This window comes from Heptranchias perlo, chromosome 23 (genome assembly GCF_035084215.1).
Source record: "Heptranchias perlo isolate sHepPer1 chromosome 23, sHepPer1.hap1, whole genome shotgun sequence".
Classification (NCBI taxonomy): domain Eukaryota; kingdom Metazoa; phylum Chordata; class Chondrichthyes; order Hexanchiformes; family Hexanchidae; genus Heptranchias; species Heptranchias perlo.
The window spans coordinates 12,519,176-12,542,827 of NC_090347.1; the positions used below are offsets into that span (position 1 = coordinate 12,519,176).

Here is a 23,652-nt window from a genome sequence, read left to right on the forward strand (position 1 = left end):
CTGAACTGGCCTAAGAAGCCACTCAGTTGTATCAAACTCTCAGGGCAACTAGAGATGGGCCATAAATGACAGCCTTGCTAGCGATACCCACATCCAGAGATTGAATTTTTAAAAAAAAAATCCATGCTCAAAAGTTTTCTCATATGTCCATTTTCAAATGGAATAGGGTTTCAGCGAAGTAATCCAGTTATCAAGTTTGGTGAAATTAAAAAATGTTTTAATTATTGAAGTGGCAAATTTAAGTTCAAAGATGAAACATTATGATAATTTGATTGTAATAAATAAAAATGTACCCATAATTCAAAAGGAATCCTGAGGCTTGTGTGAGAGGAAGTCAGTTTCCAAGTTTAATGAAAGTCAAAACAAGAGTCCAACTTATTGAGTTGACTGTCCCAGCATTCCTTTTTAGAAGGAACTCAATATTTAACAAGAGAACGCCTTATAAACTCGGATTAAAATTTGACTTGGTGTTTTTGTGAGCGTGTACTCCTCTAATTTGTAAATTATTTTTCTTCCTTTCCTTTCTTGGGTTTTGCTGGACTACGCATCAACTGAAGCCGAGGGATTCAACCAGGCAACCTGCTTTCAGGCCTCAGCCTATATCAGTTTTGAGCTGGCTGCTTGTGCGACAATAGCCCAGTGGTAATTGTCCCTATGATTTCCTCTGTCCCATGGGGGAGAGAGAAGTGGCTGGTTTCACTTGTTCTCCCCCTCTGACCATAGTGCAGCAGATCACTGATAAAAGGCCACATCACTCCACCCTGTTGTGCCACATGTTGGATCTCCAATTTGCCTCCCTACATTCTGCCTTGGATGAGTTCTTAAGGTGACAATTTCATGTTTAGAGGACACATCATAATCTCAACGTGCGATGGAGGAGGAAGTAAAAATGGGGTACAAAGCTCCTCGATCAACCCTATACAAAAAGTTACTTTTCATAAGACAGCAAAAAATTTGTTGTCTATTTGTTGCTTTGTGCGACAGAAGTGTTACTGATGGAACTTTCTACTGGGTAAAGAGTTGCCATGGAGAGTCAGCCTGTCATTGTGCACTATGCTCAGACATGGTGCCAGAATTTCTGTGTGGTCTGATCTTTGTAGTCTACAAAATAACTGCAGGTTAGAGTGAACAGTGAAATAGAATCTATCCCTGTGCACCAATTTAAGTGTAATTTAATAGCAAGATGAAATCTCAAGAGCATTTTTTGTTGAGATGAAATTTTGAGTTAGTCATTCTTACTCTTAAGGATTAACTATGTAAATTAACTTGGGAGTTTCTCATTACTTAAAAATCAACACATACAATTTATAAAATCAGTCCTAAATCAATGTTTTCCTATTAAACTGTCATATGAGATTACTCCTTAAATATCTTATAGGATGCTATGGTGTCCATGTATTTTCTGGATCCTAGTAAATAAGCTATGCACCCTGTAGGATTTGAGTTATATAGGATCTGCTATGTCATATTGGAAAATGAACAAACAAGTAGCCTTTTTTGGTAATTATATAACAGCAAAACCATTCAAATGGAGTAGTATATTTTATTTTTATTACTAAGATTTTAAAATATATTTTGAATTTCTTACATTGATCCAAGTCAACATACGCATTGACAATTTAAATCTATTATTGAATTAATAAATCATAAAGTTGCATGGTGAACAAGCTATAGCAGGAGATGATGCTAATAGAACTATCAGTGTTCATTATTCATATCAAGTGCCACGAATACCATACCTGAACCAGAAAAGGGTCTGAGCTAATCACTATGACGAAGTAGAATGCTAACTCGAATATTGACTTGAGGGTCATATTTTTGGATAAGTACTGCAGCATTAATCCAAATTCAACCAGTTGGGTTATTTTAGTGAAATTCTACTTTATCTTAATATGTCTAGTTTTGATATACATTTGATAACCTGTACATTACAATGTGGTGGCATGGATGGAGGGATAAATGTGAATATGAATGTTTTCTTTTCCACCAAGAGTTTCAGTAGTTTTCCCTGGTGCTTTAGATGAAGTTGGGGGGGGGGGGCGGTCGGAGTCCAATTCCTGTTGGACTATTAGTGAATAGGCATCTGAATCTCCAGCAGCCTAGTGGCCAGTATCTCTTTTTCTAATGATGAGAGGCCACTTGAGCCCCTGCTGATCTCATGATGAGACATCTTAGTCACTAGTAGTTTGGTGGTAAGTAGTTATCGGAGTTCCTGTTGGCCCAGCTATAAATATGCATCTAAATCCCTGTGCTGTTATGGTGTGATAGGATCTCAGTCCCTAGTGGTGAGTAAGCAGATGAAGACCTGATGTAGAGGCGATTAGACATCTGAATCTCCATCTGCATGGAGATAGTGAATATTTGAGTTCCTGCCAGTAAAGCAATGATTAATCATCTTTACCCTGGGCAGATGAGTAAATAGCTGTGTTGCTAGTGATCTAATGGTGAGTGGGCATCCAAGTCCAAATGTGTTTACTGCAGTATTTGCACCATCGAGCCTGGCACAGGTTTGGGCACTAAATTTCACAATCCCCTAATGGACAGGATTAATGCCAGAAATAGCTGTTATTTTATAAATATAATCATGAATTCAAATCTTCCAACCTTTGTAAACGATTGACTAAATTATTGGCTATTTATTGGACTTGCTATATATCTACTGTGACTTGAAGTTGCTCATTGCCAGGAGTTAAAATGAATCATGTACAGCCCACTTTCTTGCAGTAAATACCTTTCAGCTACTTGGAACAGTCTGCACTAAGGGAAAGGTAGGTTGACTTAGACCCAGCCTTCATTAATGATGCTTTGAGCCTAGTTGAGCAAGTGTGGCTTATAGTTATGCTCCCTCTAATATTCCTCTCCTCCCTTGGGGGATATGCCATGTCTCCACATAAAACATATCCTAACAGTTGACCTGAAGTTTAGAGCGCAAGGTATGAGGAATTGTGAATGTGAACTTGGCTACTACCACTTTATGGTGCAGCAGATTTGTGTTCTGGCATGGAGCCCCACTGTGCCACCCAGAGATAAAGTAACTTTTAACAATGTATATTTGACATGTTTATTTTCATCCTCATGCAATCATTTAAAGCCTTCCCGCCATTGTATACCGAGAGGCTGCAATCAGGGAACCCCACCCCGGGCAGAATGTAAAATTCGAATTGTTGTGATGTACCTGTAATCAATCTGTAATGTATGTGTAATGCAATGAGACACCCTCGAGTGTCATGAACTGTAATTATGGTACAAAGTTTTCTTTGAACTGTATTTGATGTAACCTGCAAATTGTATAATCTGAATTGTGTACATTTGAAATATATGACAACTGTTTCGTATGTTTTGCTGCAAATTTTATGAATAAAGTATATTTTATGAAAAAAAAGTTTTTTTCCCCCATCCTCATTTTCAATTCCCTCGTCATGAGGCCTCTTACCTAATTTCACTCCACTATTCATTGGTTCTAAAACAAAAAAGGAATCCCCATACGTATTCTAGTGGGAAAAGGGAAGTTCCATCAGAAGAAGGCAATTAAAAATGCTGTGTTTAAAATCCTAATTTGTTCAAATGTAGATTTTACCAGATCTATACAAGTTAGCCAATTTTAGAATTTCTATTTCAATTTACAACCTGTTTCCCCCTGCCCCCCACTACAGTCCGAGTTTGGAAACTGTAGAATAACGAAAGTTCGTGCATTGGCTTTTGTTATTGGATTCAGTCTTGGGTTTCCCAGAGACCCCAATACTAGTGGCAAATTTAACCCCTCCTGTTCCCTGCAAACCCTACATGCACTTAGGACTATTAGGTATCCTAGTTTTAGAACACAATTTAGCAACTACATTTGAGGACAGGAGTGTCATGGTTGTGTTACAGGATTTGGGTTTGTGATAAATTGTCCAAACAGTAAAATAGTCAGTCTTAACACAGTAGCTGATCCATACTGTGCCTAAGCCCAAGAATTCCTTGTACTAACATTGGCTAAAAAGTCTCTTCTGTTCTCTACCAATACCATCTATTATTTTTGATAACCGTAGAATAAACAAACACATTGCTTGTAGTAATAATGATGTGGAACATACAGGTATCATTTTCCAGCCCAAGGATTATTTACTAGAATATAATTTTACTGTAGGGACAATTTAGCAGATTAATTCTTCTCTGTTCACAGTATTAGCGAAGGGAATCCTGGGCAAAAGTGCAGGTTCTCCTCACCACCTTACCCAACACCCTGCCCCCACCCCGGCCCAAGGATCAGATATCCACCTAGGAATTGGGATCTCTACTACAAGTACTTTTGTGACTTGTGATATGTGGGATAATACTATTATTGCCTACTTCAATTAATGCCTGTTAACAGTATACTTAAGGTTGCTATTTTTAGATCTATATAGGTGTTTAAAGATGAAGCTCATTAGTTTATAAATGACTACGTTTAGCACAATTGGCTCCCAGTTGATGGGCATGACTCCTTCACACTTCTGTGGCTATCGACTCTACTTGAAAGTTCCACTTCAAACACCACAATTACATGGAAAGGACAGTACTTATTTTGTGTATGTTTACTGAGTAAAATGGGCTGAAAGTGAAAAGTTTGAAAAAGTATTACTAAATATCCTGTCCTGGAGAAAAATAAAATTGAATGAAGATTTAATTAAAATGAACTACAACAACGAAAGCCCATTAACAAAAGTGGAACAAAAATCAATGTTTTCCTTCACTTAAAAAATCTCAAACAATTCTATATTGAAATCAAAATAAAAATTTAAAGCAATTTCCAAAACAATTAACGAAGGATCGTTGTTATTTTGGCAAAGGAAAGGATATGGAGGAGCTGTGGGTCATCATTATTTTACGTGCAAGCAAAAAATAACATTTTTTTGCAAAGCAGATAACATTCTGATAATGTCTGCAATACCTATAAAATCGACATGAGCCAACTTTACAGTACAAAAGTGGCAGTCCTAAATATACCACTAATGACTGCAAGAGCAGTGTGTTGAGTTCTCTTCTATGTACCAATGCTCTTTTTAACATTTAGCCTGCTAGAAAAATTTAAAATTCATTTAACGACACAGTTAAAATCTTTGAGTGGCAGGCTAAGAGTTAATTACTCAAGGAACAATTTGGCTGTTATAACTCACTAGGAGTCAGGGACCAAGTTATAATCCATTCTTTACTACTTCCCTTGGCAACAGCTTTACAAGAATGAAGTCATTACAAATAACACATGTTATGATGTCACTTCAGGTGCACCTATGCTTGAAAATATCCTCCCCCCTCCCCACTCAAACTGATATCAGCAGTATGGTATTTCATGAGACTTAACATTTCATCTCAGTAAGTAGCTTAGAATTGTATACATTTGTTATGATGATCCATTACTTTCTTGAAGCTCTTCAGAAAGCTTTGCAAAGTGCAAAATGATTAAATTGCTCCTTCTGAACCTATACAAGAAATGTAGTACTAAAGAGTTAATGAGATTTAGACAGCAGAATGAAGATGCTAATCTTTTCACATTTGCCATCTGGTTGCAGAACAGTCCTTCCCACTCACACTCAGACTGCTTGGCCTTTAAGCTAATATCCAAATACTACTTTAAAATGTAAGTTAAAACAAAACTATGATTCATTGGCTAAATATTGCAGGGCTGCAGCTAATGTATCCGGATGACTCTTGGGTCTTAACAGATTGGAAAGCATTCTTGTGCAAATTAACAAATGTTTAGACAATCAACTTTGAGGAAGAATGCTCTGGCAGAACACAAGAGTCCTAAAAGATAGTTCCAAAATATTCTACACTACACGCATGGCTAAGGCATTTCTATTTTTTTTAAAAATGATTTACGTTGTTTCCTCTTGACTTTAGAGCATACATTGGAAATTTACCAGAATCACAGTTCTTAGAAACGTTCCAAGCCATTCTCTGTAAAACTACCAAGTATAGATCATTAGGCAATAAATTTAGAAAAGGCTCTTTTCCCTTTAACGACCAGTCTCCCAGATACACTCTCCTGTAGTTGGGAGAGCAAGATAGATCACACCACAGGTTTCTCCATGACTGCTGTCATTGCCAATCCATCATCATGCAATAAGAGGTGCAATTTAAAGTAAAGGAAGCCAAATGATGTCAGTCTTTCCTAACCTCAAGATGGGCTGCCTAGCTACCGTGCAGCGTTAGTCTGGCAGCCCTGCAGAGAACTGAAAACTCATGTAACCATTTTGTTCTCAATCTGGTCAACCAATTTGTCACTTTTTTGATGCCATAGCAATAGCTGCGCCATTTGCTAATTTTCAACAAAATCCAGGGCAAAAAAAAACAAAGCTCACTTTGAAGTTGACAAAAAAATGACACCTACAAACAACATGACCATTTCCATGAAATCTCACAATTCCCATTGTCAAATTATACAGTTTTCTGGATTGGGATTCAAAATCACCAACATCTCCAAAAATCAGGTTCTGACAAATAAATTAAAAAATGATATTTTGTTTTTTTATAATTTGGATAAGTATAGACCATTTTTCTTCAATGACTCTGATCTCATGATCATAGTGAAATGTCAACCGTGCTATTTTCCTAATATGACAGCTACACAATTTTAACAAGGCTGTTCTATTAATGACAGCTAAATCAGGTCTGTTTAAAGCATCACATCCAAACTACACAATCTGCGAACCACAGTGGGGGATTTTCCTTTTAATAACTGTAGACAATGTTCCTGGTGTAATGCACTTCTAATGTGACACAAGATGTGAAGACCTCAGTGCCTCTGACTTCAGAACTTAATATAAATTTGTGGACAATAATATTTTAATGTAGATAAAGTAATTTAAAGTGAAGAATACCTTTAAGAGTATTACATCTACATTTTACCCACAAGTTAAACTGAAATATAATTAACACAACAGAATTTCAACTGTCTATGTCAATTCAACCGTTTATTACCCAAATCAGAAATGTTGGCTCTCACAACTGAAAGTAGCAGAACACTCCATGCTTCAAAGATCAAAATTGCTTGCTGAGCACATATTTCAAGAAGCTGTATGCCTCAGGGTGGCTGTGTTAGTATTGGAACAGTAAGAATAATTTATGTGGAAAAAATATATACATACAAGAACTCAATGAGTAATTTTATTACAAAACAGACACATTAGTATACATGTTGATATTCTAGACTGTTCTAAGCTGTAACTACAATTATGTTTTCTCCCACTCTTCCCTGCAAAATGGCAAAAGTGGATTTTTCTGCTCATGTTTACTGAACTATTTGACCTAAAGCCTTTAAGCCTGCTGATATTCCTTCTGCAACTTGGGTGTGATAAAACATAAATTAGATTGAAAACTACAGAAGCAATCAGCAACCCTCTGAAAACCACAGGTACAGAGACCTGCTGTTATTAGTTGCTTTCCTGCTACGATAAAAGCAAAAAGAAAATGCGCTCAGCACAAAATGAAAACTGTTGTGCTATAAATTAACATAACCTCAACCATAACTAGCCCATGGGCCCCAAATCCTCTCACAAGCACAAAGATGTCTACAACGGCACTCTCAAATGATTCTACAGTAAACAAATCAAATAGAAATTAATAAATTGATTAAAATCAACATTTTCAAGATTGACCACAGGAAGGGATAATGCTATCCAGACATGTAATTCCTGACTCTTGCTTCAAACAGATTATATTCATACACAATTCATGAGGCATCTACCAGGTGAAAAGTGAACAAAAAAGGATTTCATGTAAGCACTTACTACAGTTATCCATTCTGATTTCTGCCATCTCATTCTCATCCTGCTAATCATGGGTTCTCCAGTTACTCCAAGGCCAGTTGGAAATAAGGATTACCACTCAAAACATGCCTCTTGACACAGCTATGCTGCCCCATACCCCTACAGCAAAAGGTATACAACCATGCACAATAGAGAAAGGCAGAAACACCATCAAGCAGATATTTGGCCTGGTTCTGATGTTTAAGTTACATCACGAGTACTCTAAAATCTACCTGGTAGAAGGTTAGCAGAATGGTACAAGTATGCTGCATGCCATTCAGCATAGCCATCATGTTGGGGCAGATGAGCAGCAATTAGTGATAGCACAGGAGAAGAACAAGGAAACAGTGAACAATGATGAAGAGCTGGCAGAAGCTCAGCAGCCACTGTAGGAAACAGCAAGGCGTTGCGAGGATCTGACTGAGCTGTTCTTTCCTTGAGCCCATTCTCTATGTTTCATTGAATTTTGCTCCATAAATAGCCATTCCTCAGTAGTGCTGTTTATGTGCAAGCCATTAATTTTGAAAGTAAACCGATGATTGTGAAGCTTAAGGTGATGTGTTATGTCCTTATTGAAGGTAACAGTGAGCGTTGTTTCATGTGACTTGCTGTCGAGCTGTGTCTAATCCTTGTGGTATGTGAACTAGTATGTCTTGGTATTTTGTACACTTATCCTCCAACATTACGTACTACTTGAAGGAGCTTCCTGAGAGGCCAGCTGTGGACCTACTGTAATTTAGCTGGCCACTTATCATGATGTGTGGCGGACCAAGATAGCGACAGGATTATTCACCACAAAATATACATTCTTATGGTTGGAGTTATCCAAATATGATGCAACATATGTTTAAATGCAACATTCAAACAAGAAGCTTTTTTAATTAGTAGCACGCATTTATAATCAGACAGTTTGCCTCTCTGAGCTCTATGTCACAATCTTTGATATTCCTGCCCACAGAGTAATCTGGTTATGTTTTGACTACAGTTCCTACATATCCCATGAAGGACAGAGATTTATTTGCACCCCATTAAAAAAGCCCACCCTTCATCTCTACATTTCCTCACCTTGTCAAACCTCTCCTTTCTACCGATGGTCCTTGGATGTGTTATTGCCAGCCAACTACATGGTCACTTCTCTCACCATCTCCTATCCGAATCCCTCCAATCCAACTTTGGCCCACCCATAGCATCCTGGTCAAAGTTATCTAGGGCGTCCTATATGATGCTGAGAGGCTGTTTCCCCTGGCTGGAAAGTGTAGAACTAGGAGGCATTGTCGCAGGATAAGAGGTCGGCCATTTAGGACTGAGATAAGGAGGAATTTCTTCACTCAGAGGGTTGTGAATCTTTGGAATTCTTTACCCTGGAGGGTTGTGGATGCTCAGTCATTGAGTGTATTCAAGGCTGAGATGGATAGATTTTTGGACTCTAGGGGAAATCAAGGGATATGGGGGTCGGGCGGGAAAGTGGAGTTGAGGTTGAAGATCACTGATGATCTTACTGAATGCCGGAGCAGGCTTGAGGGGCGATATGGCCTACTCCTGCTCCTATTTCTTATGACTATACCGTGAATCTTTATCACTCCTCATCGACATTTCTACCACCTTTGACACCACTGTCCACTACATTTTCCTCCATCACTCTTCCATGGTCCATTTCTCTAGTACCTCTCTGTCGTGGTTCTATATCTCGGTCCAAAAGTAGTCACTACGAGGTGGATTTTCCCCCCATAGTGGAATCTGGGCGGCTAGCACAGGGGCAGCTTCCACATGTATCCCTATCACACCAACTCACTGTTCACCACCATTATTGGCTCCTAGGCCATTACTTTACTATTTTACTACCTATCCAGCATCAATCCCTAAGCAAAATCTAAGCCATATTTTTAGGCTCCTAGTAGCACCTATTTGCCTTTGTCTCTGATCCCCTTAGCCACTCCCTTCACCCTGCTTAGGTTAAACTCATTAATGAGCAACCTCAATGCTCTGTTTAATCCTGAATTAAACTTTTTACCCCATCTGGTCCAACACGAGATCATATTCTTCCATCTCTGAAACCTTGCCCTGTAATGTCCCTACCTCGTTCACACTGCTGAAACCCTAATCCATGCCTTAGTCGCCTCAAGGAATGATTTTTCTCAAATGTTCTCCTCACCAGCTTCCCATCAATATACTTCACAAACCAGAACTTGCAGCCGAGTCCTCTTCTAAAAGTCTGGCACATGTACCACTCCAGACGCTTGCCCCAGCAAATTGATTTATATATTCATGTGTAAGAATTAACCCAATAACAGATATAATTTAGTGTAATTATAATCAATAGTAGAAGTAGAATGAAATGTATTATGAATCCATGTATCCATAAATGTAAATTGTACTGTGTATAAATATAGTATGAACCATGTAACGTGTATTCAATAAGAAAGTGCTGGTGGGCCGAGAAGGGTGCATGATGGTTATTATAGTCAAGTTTGCAATTAAAACTAACAGAATACCGACAGTATTGAAGTGGCAATTAACAGACGTTGGGAAAATCACAGGCTTGAGGGAGGATGGGCTGTAATGATCAGGGAGTCACCCAGGCTCAGGCCTCTCTATCTCGAGTTCCAGCAAGCTAGTGAATAGAAGTCTGTTTATGCAAACTGTGTCCTGTGAAGGCTGGCAATGTAACTCTAAGATAAGGTACTGTTAAGTCTGTAACAACAAGGCACAGATGGTACCAGGAGTGGCTTGGAATGTAACTTCTAAAGGGTGAGAGACATGAGGAAGGCGCAAGATTCTGGCGAGAAAGAGGAGAAGTCTTCAGTCAACAGAACACAGCGAGAGAGAGAGAGAGAGAGACCGCGCCGCAGTCACTTGGAGGGATACTTCCAAGGTTTCAAGGAACAGACTGTGACTATTTCTCTTTGTTAAGTATCACTTTCTTTGTACTAATTGTGATGTACTTAATAAATCTGTTTTACCTTTAACCATAATACTAGTACTGTGGTGGTCTTGTTGTCACGAATCAGTCCTTGGATTGGATTAAATTATAATCCTGAAAATAGGGGCTTTAAATCCTACAATTTCATGTACTTGATTTCAAATCCCTCAGTGATCTTGTTTCACCCTATCTGACTGATCTTCTCCAGCTCGTACTCTCCACCCCTCTAAGCATCTCAAATAAGAGATCGCCAACCATATCCCCCAACCTTCAATGGCAACACTGTTGCTGAGTCACCCACTATCAACATCTTGGCCCTTGGCCAGAAGCTTAACTGGACCTGCTTTATCAACACCGGGACTACAAGAGCAGAGCATAAGCTGGGTACTCTGTGACGGGTGCCTCAGCTCCTTATCCCTCAAAACCTCTCCATCATCTACAAGGCGCCAGTCAGGAGTATAATGTAATACTCACCAGTCGCCTGGATAGATGCCATTGGAAAACAATCAAGAAGCTCAACACCATGTAGGACAGAGCCCCACCGCTGGGCTCAGCATCCACCCCTCCATCACCAATGCACTGTGGCTGCAGTAAGTACGGTCCACAGGATGCACAGCAGCGGTTTTTTTTTAAAAGTGAAAAACAGGTGCTGTAGGGTCCAATATGGCTTGCGGGGTGCACACCAGGATAGTGCCGCATGCCCAATTGGTTAGGGTGCCCCCGGATTTGTCCAGGAAGCCTGCCTGAGCTAGCATTAGGCCCACTGCCTGTGCAAATGCAGGGGGCTGATGCATGTTTCAGGACAACTTGGGAAATCGGACTGCGATTGACCGCAACACGCGTTGTGCATGCTGTGGTCAGTTTCCTTCGGCCTAAAGCAACGGTCCTTAAAAGGACCGCTGGAGACTGCCACCAAAAAGGTAAGCAAAAAATGGAGTACAGTGTCGGGGGAGCCCGGGGCGGTGCAGCTCATTATTGTTGTGGAGCCTGGTAGAGTACTCCTGCTCTTCAAATAGAATTTTTCACTTACCTTTTTGATGCCTCTTCTGTTGTACCCACAGGTAAAACTGAGTGGAGCTTACACAGTGCACACTGTCCTAAATAGGTCATAGGACCCCCGTTTGTATATTAAAAGGGCCTACCGCCTGAGACAGTTGGGCGCTCCGGTCACTCAGCGAAAGGCCCCTTTGAGGATGATGACAGCCGGAGCGTAAACGGGGTGGGAAGCAATTTTCAGACTACCTCTGCCTGATTATGCCGAGCAGTCCAAGTTAAAATCCACCCCATAAACACAGTTATCACCTGGCAAGGATCTGAGAATATCGGTAAGGAAGAAAGATGAAGGAGTCCAGTGGGATAAATATAACACTGAGATCATGTTGAAAGGGTGATCAGAGTGTCAAGGAAAGCCTTTCAAAAAAGCCATAGCTGTAGAATCAAACATAACAGTAAGAAATACTTTCAGTTCCATAACAGTAAGAGGACAGTCAATGAAGAGGTGAGAACTCTCAGGGATGGGATTTATCCCCAAGTACCAAAAGATACAAGGGATGAGATTTGTGAGGCATTAACAATCATTACGAGAGTCAATGAACATTAAAGAGGTCGTGGTAGATTGGAAATTGGCTAACCTGGTGCCTATGATCAAAAAATGTGACAAAAAACAGACTGATACTAGGTAAACAATTGAATAATCTTGAGAATTACCCATGTGATAATAATCTACTACAGAGCAGCCAACATGGGTTTGCAGGGGAAGATCCTGTCTGAATTTTTTTGGTGATGCGACATCTCAATTGGATTTTGGAAAGCATTGTGACATTGTGTACCTTGACATTTGACAAAGCTCGGCATGAAAGGCTTATATTTAAGTTTGAAGACGTAGGGACTCAAGGTGAATCCTGGAGTTGGATAAGAAATTGGCTGAAGGAAGCAGTGGTACTTGTTAGAGGAGTTATGTCAGGGTTGGGGAGGTGCTGAATGCTGTGCCTGAGGGATCAAAGTTGGGCTACTACTATTTCCGGTTTAGAATCTTGATTTGGACTCAGAAGATCAATGCAAACTAGTCAGGTTTGCAATACCAAATTGGAAGGGGCAATTGAATCTGAGGGAGCAGATCAGGAAGTACAAAATGAGTTAGGCAAAATATCTAAGTGGGTAGAATAGTGGTAGATGGAACTTAATACAGACAAGTGTACATTACTGCACATAGGGAGAACAATGAGCAACATGTCCTCCATGAATCATGCTGAAATAGCTACTGATGAAAGTAAAGAGAGATCTAGGACTTTTAATAATAGGCTTTACACTCAACGTATCCAATGACAGTGGAGCAGCAATCAACAGAGCAAATAAAATGCTGAGCTACACAGCCAAAACAGTAGAGCGTAATTCAGAAGAGGTCTTGTTCAAACTGTAGTCAGACCTCACCTTGAGTACTGTGTCCAATCCTGGTCACCAAAACCCTGAAAGTGGTTCGCAGAAAAGACACAAAACTGACCTCCCAGCGTCAGAGACTGAGTTATGAGGAAAGACTGGAGAAACTGGAGCTTTTCAGCCTGGAAACGAGGCAACTGAAGGTGACTTTGCAGATGGATGGAAGACAGTAATCGGCATGTAACCAGAACACCACTTCATACTAAATCATGGCACTAGGACAAGGGGACACAGGCTAAAACTATTAAGTGGCAAGTTTAGGAGTGATGTTAAGAAGTTCTTTGTCACAAAGTGATCAACACATTTAGTGGACTTCTGGGTAGGGTAGAGAAGGCAAGAACCTTGGAATTATTAAGAAATAGCTGGATGCTGTGGTGGGCGGTAACTATTGCATAGGGTCTTTTTGGATCACTGAGCTAAGATGGGCCAAATGTCCTACTTCATTTGTATCTATCTTGTGAAGTCAATTTGCAGGTTCCTCAAAAGGGAAAGGAAGCTTATATAAGACACAATTAAAGGTTTTGTAACTGGAAGTGTTGATGAAATGTGAAAAGTGATGTATCTGTCTGTTCATGTGTACATAGGGTGCAAAGCATGCTGATTAGTTCCTGGGAAAATTGAGGCAATCAAAAAATACATTAAGTATTTCTTCATATCTCAGTATCACTGAGCACATTTTTCACATCTATAGAACACTGACCAATACCATGGAAGACCTATTGTATATATTATACAAGAATACACAGTGTTATCTGATATAAGGCTCCAGTTACAAAATAGCAGGTCCTCTGGCTTACCATGAGCAAATCCATTGGCATATTTTAAAACATAATATCAACAGTTACAGGTAGGAGAATGATAACAGGATTAAGACAATTCAGAGGTTCAAATAAGGTGATCTAAAATGTATACCATTCAATTGCATTACTGCTTACTCATTCACAGTTATGCATCTTAATTAATACTGTTAGCTTTGAAATCCATCATGATGCTACAGCACACAAAAGAAAACATTATTTGTGGCAAAGCTGTAAATTCTTTCTGTAATTAAATATATCAGTTAATATTATACTAAACATATATGATTGCAGTTTGATTTTGTTAACACATGCACTGGAAGATGCTGCCAAGATTTCCTGTGTGTTAAGGCTGGATATGAAAGATGCAATAATCTTGGATAATTTTTGTTTATTTCTAATGTGACAACAGTCTGAGACTCAGTAGAAAGGTTTTTCTCCAACTCGGTTTACGTCCCTACCCTGTTCTAAGGCCTTTTCCCCCTGATTTTACACGAAGCAGCTAACATCAGAACAAATGCTGGACCACACCTATTTTCAATGGTTGTGAAATTCCCTTCCATCAAAGATTCAACATTTTCAATGTATTCAATGAATTTGTTTCTAGATTTTAAAATATCTCCCCACCCTAAAAAAAAAGTGCAATATAATTTTAAAGGGTGAAAGTATATTTTTACTTTGAGGACTAGGACAATTGTTCCAATCAAAATAATGAAAGCACTGAAAATGCTCAAAAGACAAGCACTGTAAAAAAAAAGGTTATCAAAAGTCTTCCTCCAACTTTTATGGGAGGGTAAAAACATTAGTTAAAATTCCAAAATAAGTAAGCAAGTTATAAAGGGGAGAAGCTAGAATCCAAAAGGTGGATCAGTATCAAAAAAAGCACTAGATACAAAGACTGGCCATTATATAGTGCATTTCCATCAACTGAGTGTAACAATTGTCCCAAATAAAAGGGAAGAATTAGAGAAGAGCAAATTTCTGATCTGCATGCTGCACAAGCTAGGGTTTAACAAAGACAATGTTTATGATGAGCTTAGATAGAGCAATCGGAACTTTCCACAATTCAGTGCATGTATTAACTACAGTACACACTGAGTAAAATGTGGATTTCTGGCCCTGGATGTCTGTTGTGTATCCTACTGTTAACCTCTCCATGTTAACTATAAACTGAACAAGTTGTATGTCTACCACAGTAAAGATGACAATATTTTAAAGCAGAACAAGTCATTTGAGTCAGGATTCATTTATCTACCATCTCAGATAGGTACAGCAGCCACCAATATGATGCAAGGTTGGAAAACTTGGCTCAGCAGTAGCCCCGAGACAGAATGTCATGGGTTCAAGCCCCACTCTAGAAACTAGGCCAACACATAATCTAGGCTAACTCATCAGTATAGTACGGAGAGTGAGCGACACTATTGAGGGTACCATTTTTTAGATAAGATGTTAATCAAGGCTCTAGCTGCCCTCTCAGGTGAATGTAAAAGATTCTATGGCATTATTTGAAGAAGAGCAGGGGAGTTCGCCTGATAGCCAGCCAATATTTATCCCTTCACCAAACATCACTAGAACAATGATTCATCTCATTGCTGTGTGCACATTGTCTGCCGTGTTTCCCTACATCACAACAGTGACTATACTTCAGAAGTACTTCATTGGCTGTGGAACGCTTTGGAATACTCAAAGGTCATGAAAGGCAAGTTCTTTCTTTTAGAACACAGAATATGGGAATTTTTTTTCCTAATGAATATTTTGTGTTTGGCAAGGGAAGTGATGTCAATGCAAAGGAAGGAATATTTTTCTGGTTTGTACGTCTAAACGGAAGTTTTCCAATTGGTGTCATTTTAGTACCAGCGCCGATTATAAAATCTAGGCCCTGGTGTCATTGTTAGTTTCTAGACCAGGCATAGAACAAACCAGATACAAAGTAAAGTTCTCTCTCCTTTAGCCAATTATGTGCTTTAACCCCAACCTCAGGGAGCATTAGTAACGCAGCAATTTGACATTTCCATTCCTTGCACCTGCTATCCTCATGCCCTGTCTGTGTGAGATTATCAACTTAATATTAATTTGTGCCTAATTGTGGGTGTGTTGTTTTGCTCTGGAGCTGAATGCAGTAGGAACACGGTTGACACCAATCATAAATAGTTTCGCCTAGTACTCTTACTAGTAGAAGGGAAAGGAAATGTGTCCCATTAGTGTGAGTTGGATTCAAACCCATGTTCCAGAAATGAAAGAACCATTTTCTGGCTCATCCTTCTGCAGTGTTGCAATCGTATTGCAACTGAAAATTGTGGTTTGTATTTTTTCGTAAGTCTACAATAAATATGTTGGGCTGAGTTTATTTCTGTATGAGCAATACATTGTTTTTGATTATGCTGCCACCGGTATCCATTGAATCATCCCCCAGCAATGGGTCAACACCATCAAGAGAGGAAGCGACAAGGAGGAAAATGGCAGCAAAGGAATTGGGGAAAGCAAAACAAAATTGAGAAAAAAAAAATACAAGGGTAAATATCCTATCAGCAAAAAATACAATTGTTATGCAGATTATATACAACTCCAGTGCTTCACAATGCATTTTATTATTACAGAATATGAAAACTTTTCTTAAACTGATGAGACACCCTCAAGATGGCCTCACCTTCATTGATATTGCACTGACAACATTACATCAAACATTTGGTACCAACACCCTGACCATTTCACTGTGGTAAGAGCACCAAACGCTTGATACACCAACAAGCTAAAGCACTGTAAAAAAAAGTGATGTTCAGAAGCTTTCCAAAACATGTTTTAAAAAATGAGATATTACCTACAGGACAACATTTTACTACTACTGTAAAATAGCATTAGCTAAAGCACCGGGTCAGAATTATATCCTCCCCCCTCAATTCAGGGTGGCACAGGACCATCTTGAAGGGAGAATCAAAATCTCATCCACAATTATTTTTTTGTAATCATAGTAATTCAAAAAATTGTCATTTGGTAAAATGGTAATTCAATTAAATATCAGGCATATTTCAATATAAAATTTTATATGACAGGGGGTTATTTAAGTTGTAGACATCTGTCTCAAGAACCACAATCCATGATGCATCTTAGATGATTATGACAGGGAAATGTGTATGAGGTGGTATTCTATCAATGATTATCAACCCTGACTATCCAGAACATTTATTAACACCATTTCTCATTATCCAGGACATTTATTAACACCATTTCTCATGTCTATCTTAGTGGTCTGTCTGGGCAAGATGATAAATTAATGCTGAACTAAAAATCAAACTAAAACTAAAAGTGTGCTGTGGATTTAAGCCCACCATGCAATGAATTTACATTGGTCCTACTTAGTTCACTCGGATACACTCACCATGAGACCAGATGAAAAGGTGCTGTTTGATCACAGTTGGCTACTGTGTCTGTTATAATATTTGAAAAACAAAATACTGGTTCCAAAAATGTATATGATTGTTGGTTTAAAATAATTTACACTATCCTGCATAATAGCTTTACAAAGCTTAGAGATACTTCCTTGTTTTTTTTTTGAAGGAGGATGTACCAACTAACTTTAAAAGCTTATTAACAATGGATTGCTGCCTAAGACCATCTAGCAGACACAAAGGTCAATTAACTGACACAAGATAATGTGTTTGGCAGACATAACAGATGCAACACATCAGTTATGTCCAGTCTGACATTTTAGATGCTTAGCTTTATGCTGCTGCCACTTCATATCATATCTTTGGTTTTACTTTTCTGAAATTGGGTAGTAACATGTTGCCGACGATACATTATAGTCCTTTACAAAAAGGGCATTTTGCTATGATTGGCTTTTATTTTCGTAACCTGCAGATGACCTCTACCTTTGATATACCAGCATAAATTAATCTTAGTGACTGCAATGATAATATTGGGTATGTATGAGGAAAATCTGCATCTTATGTCTCCTCAAATTGGAAACCACTAGAACTTATCATAATTATTTCCTTCAAGGGTATGAAATTGCAGTTTAATATCATCCTACTTGATTGAGTTTAAAATATTTATAAATTCCTTAAGAAGTGATAATTGTCAAATTGAGTACCTCATGATAAATACTTTTATGGAGAGACAGAAGGATTAAAGGGCAGCATTATCCATTCACACCTCCAGTCAGCTGCTAATGAAATGCTGTTAGTTGAAGGCATTATTATTGCATTACCAATCCAGTAGAACTGCTAAGGTTGACTAACTTTAATTATCTACTAGATGGTCTTATTTATATATGGTTTGTTGTCTAAATCATAACACAGGTACCTTTTGTTAATCTCTGAATAACAGCATCAAATGTGCAATAAAAACTAGAAGTTCAAAAGCCTCAAACTAAGCATTCATGATCCATTCCTGGAGCCACAGATAACACTACGAAGTAATTCTGTACATACCCAGATTCACACGTAACTATTCCATAGCTCTTTGTTTTTTATCCATGGGTGTTAAGAACGTCAAATAGCACAAAATATAAAAATGTGGGTCAAATACATGGCAACCAAATGTAATATTTTATTCGGATGGCAGATTCCACCATCACTGATGAGTCAACAAAATTAAGGACAGCTATTTTGCAATAACGAATCTTATTGGCTCTTTTAAATGGTGTTGCCTAATTTATAGGAGATCACTGTAATATCAAAATAATCTTCCTAACTTTACTGCAGTTTTATAGCACATGCACCAATCGAGCTAAGTTAGGCATCCAATAAGTCAGCAGCACATCAGTTGTTTGGTTAGGGGCAGAAATTCCATTATGGGTGCACTGGTGCCATCGGCGCACTTTGTGCTGCTGGCACACGGAAAGGATTTCTGTAGGTCTTCCATTGTATCCTTATTTAAATACAGCCTGTATGTTCCTGGCAGGATTCGCGTCACACACTGGGATCATACAGGTTGGAATTTCCAGGACAGGAGCGGAATTGAGTGAAGCAGCTTCACAAAGTGGCACCTGCACTTCCTGTTGGCGGCAAAAAGATTGAAATTGAGCATTTTTCTGTTGTGATGTCTGAAATGAGGCAGGAGACAGCCTTTTAGGCTAAATACTTTAGTGGGTTCTGGCAGTAAAGTTGAAAAGAAACAAAAAAAAAGGAGCAAATAAATATCCCATCCAAATAAACGTGCAATGTTGCAATGCCAAGAATCCAAGAATGGAAACAATGAGGACTAATCTCCGCAAAAGGTCAGTCTGAACACTTTAAACTATGGGGTTGATTTTGAACTTGCTGCCCAGGTGTAAAACTGGCATTGCAGGTCTGTTATAGTAACTGCCTGATTTCCATTTCAATGAGAATCGAGTGGCCTCTATAACGGGCGGCCAAGCACAACACCAGTTTAACGCCCGAGCGGGAAGGTGAAAACCTACCCCTATTTCTGGTTGCTGTGCACCTGCAGGAGTGTGCTTTGCTCCAACTTTGAAAGGCGCACAGCACTGGCCTCCTGCCAGCGAGGCAACGCATCAGGGCAGCAGGGATGCGCCCCCAACATGTCCTGAAATAATGTGTTAATGAGGCCTGAATCATAGAGCAGCACATGCCTCCTGTGTCCCCAGTGCAGCCCCATCAGAAAATCCAGAGCTAGTACAAATCTGTGCAGAACAGGTGCAAGACTAAAGATTTTGGTTTTCTGACTCTCTCTCTCTCTCACCCCCCCACCACTGGGGCACGCTTGCGCAGTTAGTGCACAGAAGTGGAATGTCAGCTCCTAAGTGCCTTTGCAGCAGTCAGAGAGAGTTCAGGGTGCCTGGGAAATCTCATCCTCCAGATGGAGGCATCTCTTTGCTTTGCCATTGTATTTGTGTCTTGGAATTGATAATTTTGCAGCCAGTCATGCGCAACTTTCTTTTTGATTCATAATTTTAATCAAATGATTACATCTATAGCTAGCTACCGAAAGGAAATACATATCTCTTATGGTGATTGGCACACATCCACTTATCAAATCAGCTAAAAGCTAAAAAAATTAGCCAAATTAAATGAAATCTGTTGGTGACATGGTAAACACTGAAAATGTTCAGAATAGATAAGTATCATTCTGGTGATCAGACATACAATGCGCTGTCACCTTTGGTACAAATCCTGCAACAGCAGATGGAATGTAGGTTCTTGTTGTCAAAAGTCCTAAGTGGAGGCACTGGGCAGCACAGTGGGTTAGAATATTACACTTCAGCCTAGTGGACCTGAATTGATTCCAGCCCAGAGTAATGAGATCCAAAGTTCTATTTTTCTCCACTTGCTGAAAGGGCCCCAAGTGAAATGAATTAAGAGCAGTCTTAACCCAGTTGCCAGTGACGATGTGCCCACAACCCAAAGCTGCCCATAATTGGAAACAAAAATGTCAATCAACGTCAGGCCACAAGGCTGGCTGATGTGGGAAATGGAAAGCCACACTGATGGTCTGAGCTGGAGTGAAGATAAATTGATAAAAGAATCATTTAACCCATTCCATATATGACACAGGATGCAAAAAGTAGCCAACTCCATTCCAAAACACAGGTATCTCTTGCTTTCACCAACACTAAGTTTCACTGTCTTGCACAAAACAATTTCATAAAGAAATGAAAATTATTAATAATATAAAGAATCCCAAGTGAAACAAAGTCAATCAATTTCATTCCATAGTAAGTTCATATGGACTTAAATTGACAATATAAAATTCACCCAAAATTTGAAACTGCAGGTAAATGAGAGTCAGCTAGGTTGCATTACTTTCTTCACATTTGGTATCCCTACACAAAATATTAAGACGATTCCTATATCAGCCTATGTGTAAATCTGCTCTTCATGCTCACTGTCTAACATGACTTGTAAGATTATGAAACCAATGTTTTAACTTTTCACTTTCGAGCTCAGCACATAGTATGCACCAGGAGAGAAATGTTTGATTACAGCCTCAGAGATTACAACTATATGCTATGCTTTTTTAGCTGTATCGCCTATTTTGTGACATTTATCCTAAGTTTATAAATATTAATATTATCATTTGATCACAGTTCCTATTAACCACTTATTATCAGTCCTGGTAGTTCCACATTGTCAGTCAGTACACCATAATCAGGTTTTCTCCCTGGGAGAAAAAGCACTATCAATGGTTTTTCATAGTTACTTACTTCCATAAAGGATTTGAGATTATCGTTTGACAAAGTACTGTTTGTAGTTATTATATAGTAGACATTGCGCCGACTTGCAGAAAGCTATATATAAACTCGATTGCATAGTCCACCACAAAAATAAACATATGGGACTGCTCTGCTCACATGTTAAACAAATGGCATATAATTTCCTTAAACCACCTCTAACCAGTTTTTCAGTCAGATAAACAGGATGTTGGTTCTTTCGTCTGTCCCCATCAGTAAAGACAGGAAGGGATCAGTGAGCTTTGTTTTGTTTTACTCCACATAAGCTTTATGATGGTCAACAAATATTTAGCAAACTAAGTGTGTCTAGAGAGAGAGAAAAAGATTTTATTATTTGCTATTCAACTAGAAGTCTTTACTGTAATCTATTTTTCAAAATTTTTTTTTAGCACTGTCCCCTTTTCAGCTGGCTGTAATTATTGCATGTTGGTTCACTTTAAAAGATATTTAAATCTTTTGGCCGATCTATTTAGGGAAAGTTGTATTTATAAAACACCCTGTGTACACAGTGACTACTACTTGGGTTGATGGTAAGTGTATAAAATTGATGATAATTTCATAAAGATAATTCTCAAATATTTACCTCTGTATATCATGGGAAAAAGCTTAGTACTGCTTACTGAAAAGATATTGTAGATTCAGTCATGTGAAATAGTTCAGGAAGGAAAAAAAGTTGCTTATAATCAGACTTGCACATAATGGTAATGCCCATATAAACACTAATTAAAATCAGGAACAGTCTGGCATTTGGGAGCTATTTAGTTATACAGTGAAACTCATTCACAATGAACTCATAACAACACTTCACTGCTGAAAACTTCCAGTACCCCCAATCCACTTACCATATAAACTGAAGTAAAATAACAGTCCAGATATGAAAGTACTGCCCACTTATGGAGAAAATCTGGAGGCTGATTTTCCACCATTTAATGCACAAGCAGCAATGGAAAGCATCCCACAGATCCATAGAAACTGCTGCCTCCAGTCATAAAGCACTTTACCTTGGTCTGTACTCTTGACTGAATCTCTTAATGATCTGTTTTAAACCACTGATTCCAATGCAGCTACAGGAAACAGGCCTTAGATTGTAATCATTTGATGAAGTACAGGCTCAGCTTCTGGTCATCATCTGGACCCAAAACTGACTGCATATTTCATCAAAAGCTTATGACTTCTCTGTAACTGACATTGAAATTGCTGTTTCTCCCCCCCCCCCCCCCGCCATTTATATCAGCATTTCTCAGTTAATGCACTGCTGATATATTAAAACGCTTGACACAGTTTTGTGGTAATCAAAATTTCTGGGCAGCATGGTGATGCAATTGCAATCTCCACACAGTGAGTTCACAATTTTGGATACTGCATCAGGTGGAGCCATGGAATGGAGGCCAGGTGATTTTCCACAGGCAGAGGGTGGGAAAATCAGTCAGCAAGACACCCATGGCTGCTGTTGTGAACCTCAGTGATCAGAAAGGATAGCAGCGTAGGCATAGGCCTGGGGGCAGGTTTTTTGCCCACCTGCTTGGCTATGGGATAGTTCACGCTCCAGGGAGAACCAGACGAGTAGGAGAGAAAAATAACACACTAGGGTGCCAGGCCCTAGGGAGTCCTTAAGAATTTTGCCTGTCTGTCATCAGATTTCTGCATTTTTCTGTACTTACTGATTTAATAGCACGCTACTTCTGTTGTTGCATTCTAATAACAAACATTTCCTGCAGTGATAAGCAGCTTTCCATTAGGCAGATGATACTGTCTTTCAGAGGGTTGGATGGAGGGTCCTGGGAATGTAACAATATTTACAAGGGGTCCCCACACAGAAAAGTTTGAACACTCAAGAGTACATGGTATAATATGAAACTATACAATCCCACTGTTTGTGGTATAATGGCCACTTTCCAGACTGAGCCTTCCACTATCAATGTTTCCCTCTGAGGCAGACACATCTCTTACTGAACCAAGAGGAGAAAGCATATTTTTTTTGATATATGATTTTTCAGTTACTATTGCTGATAAGTAATGTAATGCATATTTAGGGTATATTCATAATAGGGAGTGGAAATGTACTGCATTCTGGCTATAAACTTTAATAGAGACTGGATTCTAAACAAATTTGTGGAGTACTGTAATTTATCATAATTTTACTTACATGTACTATTCCATTGAGTTTGTTTTTTAACAAATAGATATCAGGCACACATGTAAAATATGTATGCAATTAGTCCCACAACATTGTGCTCTACTGATTGTGTACATTTGTACTGGACATGAAGTTATAGTCGGAGAGAAAGAACAGGCATATACTGTGCAAGAGTGGATATATTAAATATTGTTATATATTATGTAATAATGATCAGTAGTGGTTGAAACCTATTCATTCAGCCAGGTAATGTAAATTAAACTGTCCCATTTGCAGCAATCTGTAGAGTTAAATTCATTCAGAAACAAATGGTCATCGAGAAAATATCCTGTTTAATCTCGCCCCCATTTACAGGCTGCAGTGTAATCTGTACAACCTCCATGTTAGAGATACCCTGAAGAATTATTACAGGACTAATCTGT

General features: G+C 38.9%; 1 protein-coding gene across 1 annotated transcript in view; it reads right to left on the reverse strand.

Annotated features, from left to right (window-relative positions):
* timp2a (TIMP metallopeptidase inhibitor 2a) overlaps positions 1-23,652 on the reverse strand; it is a 51,374-nt gene that overhangs the window by 26,533 nt on the left and 1,189 nt on the right. The window lies entirely within an intron of this gene.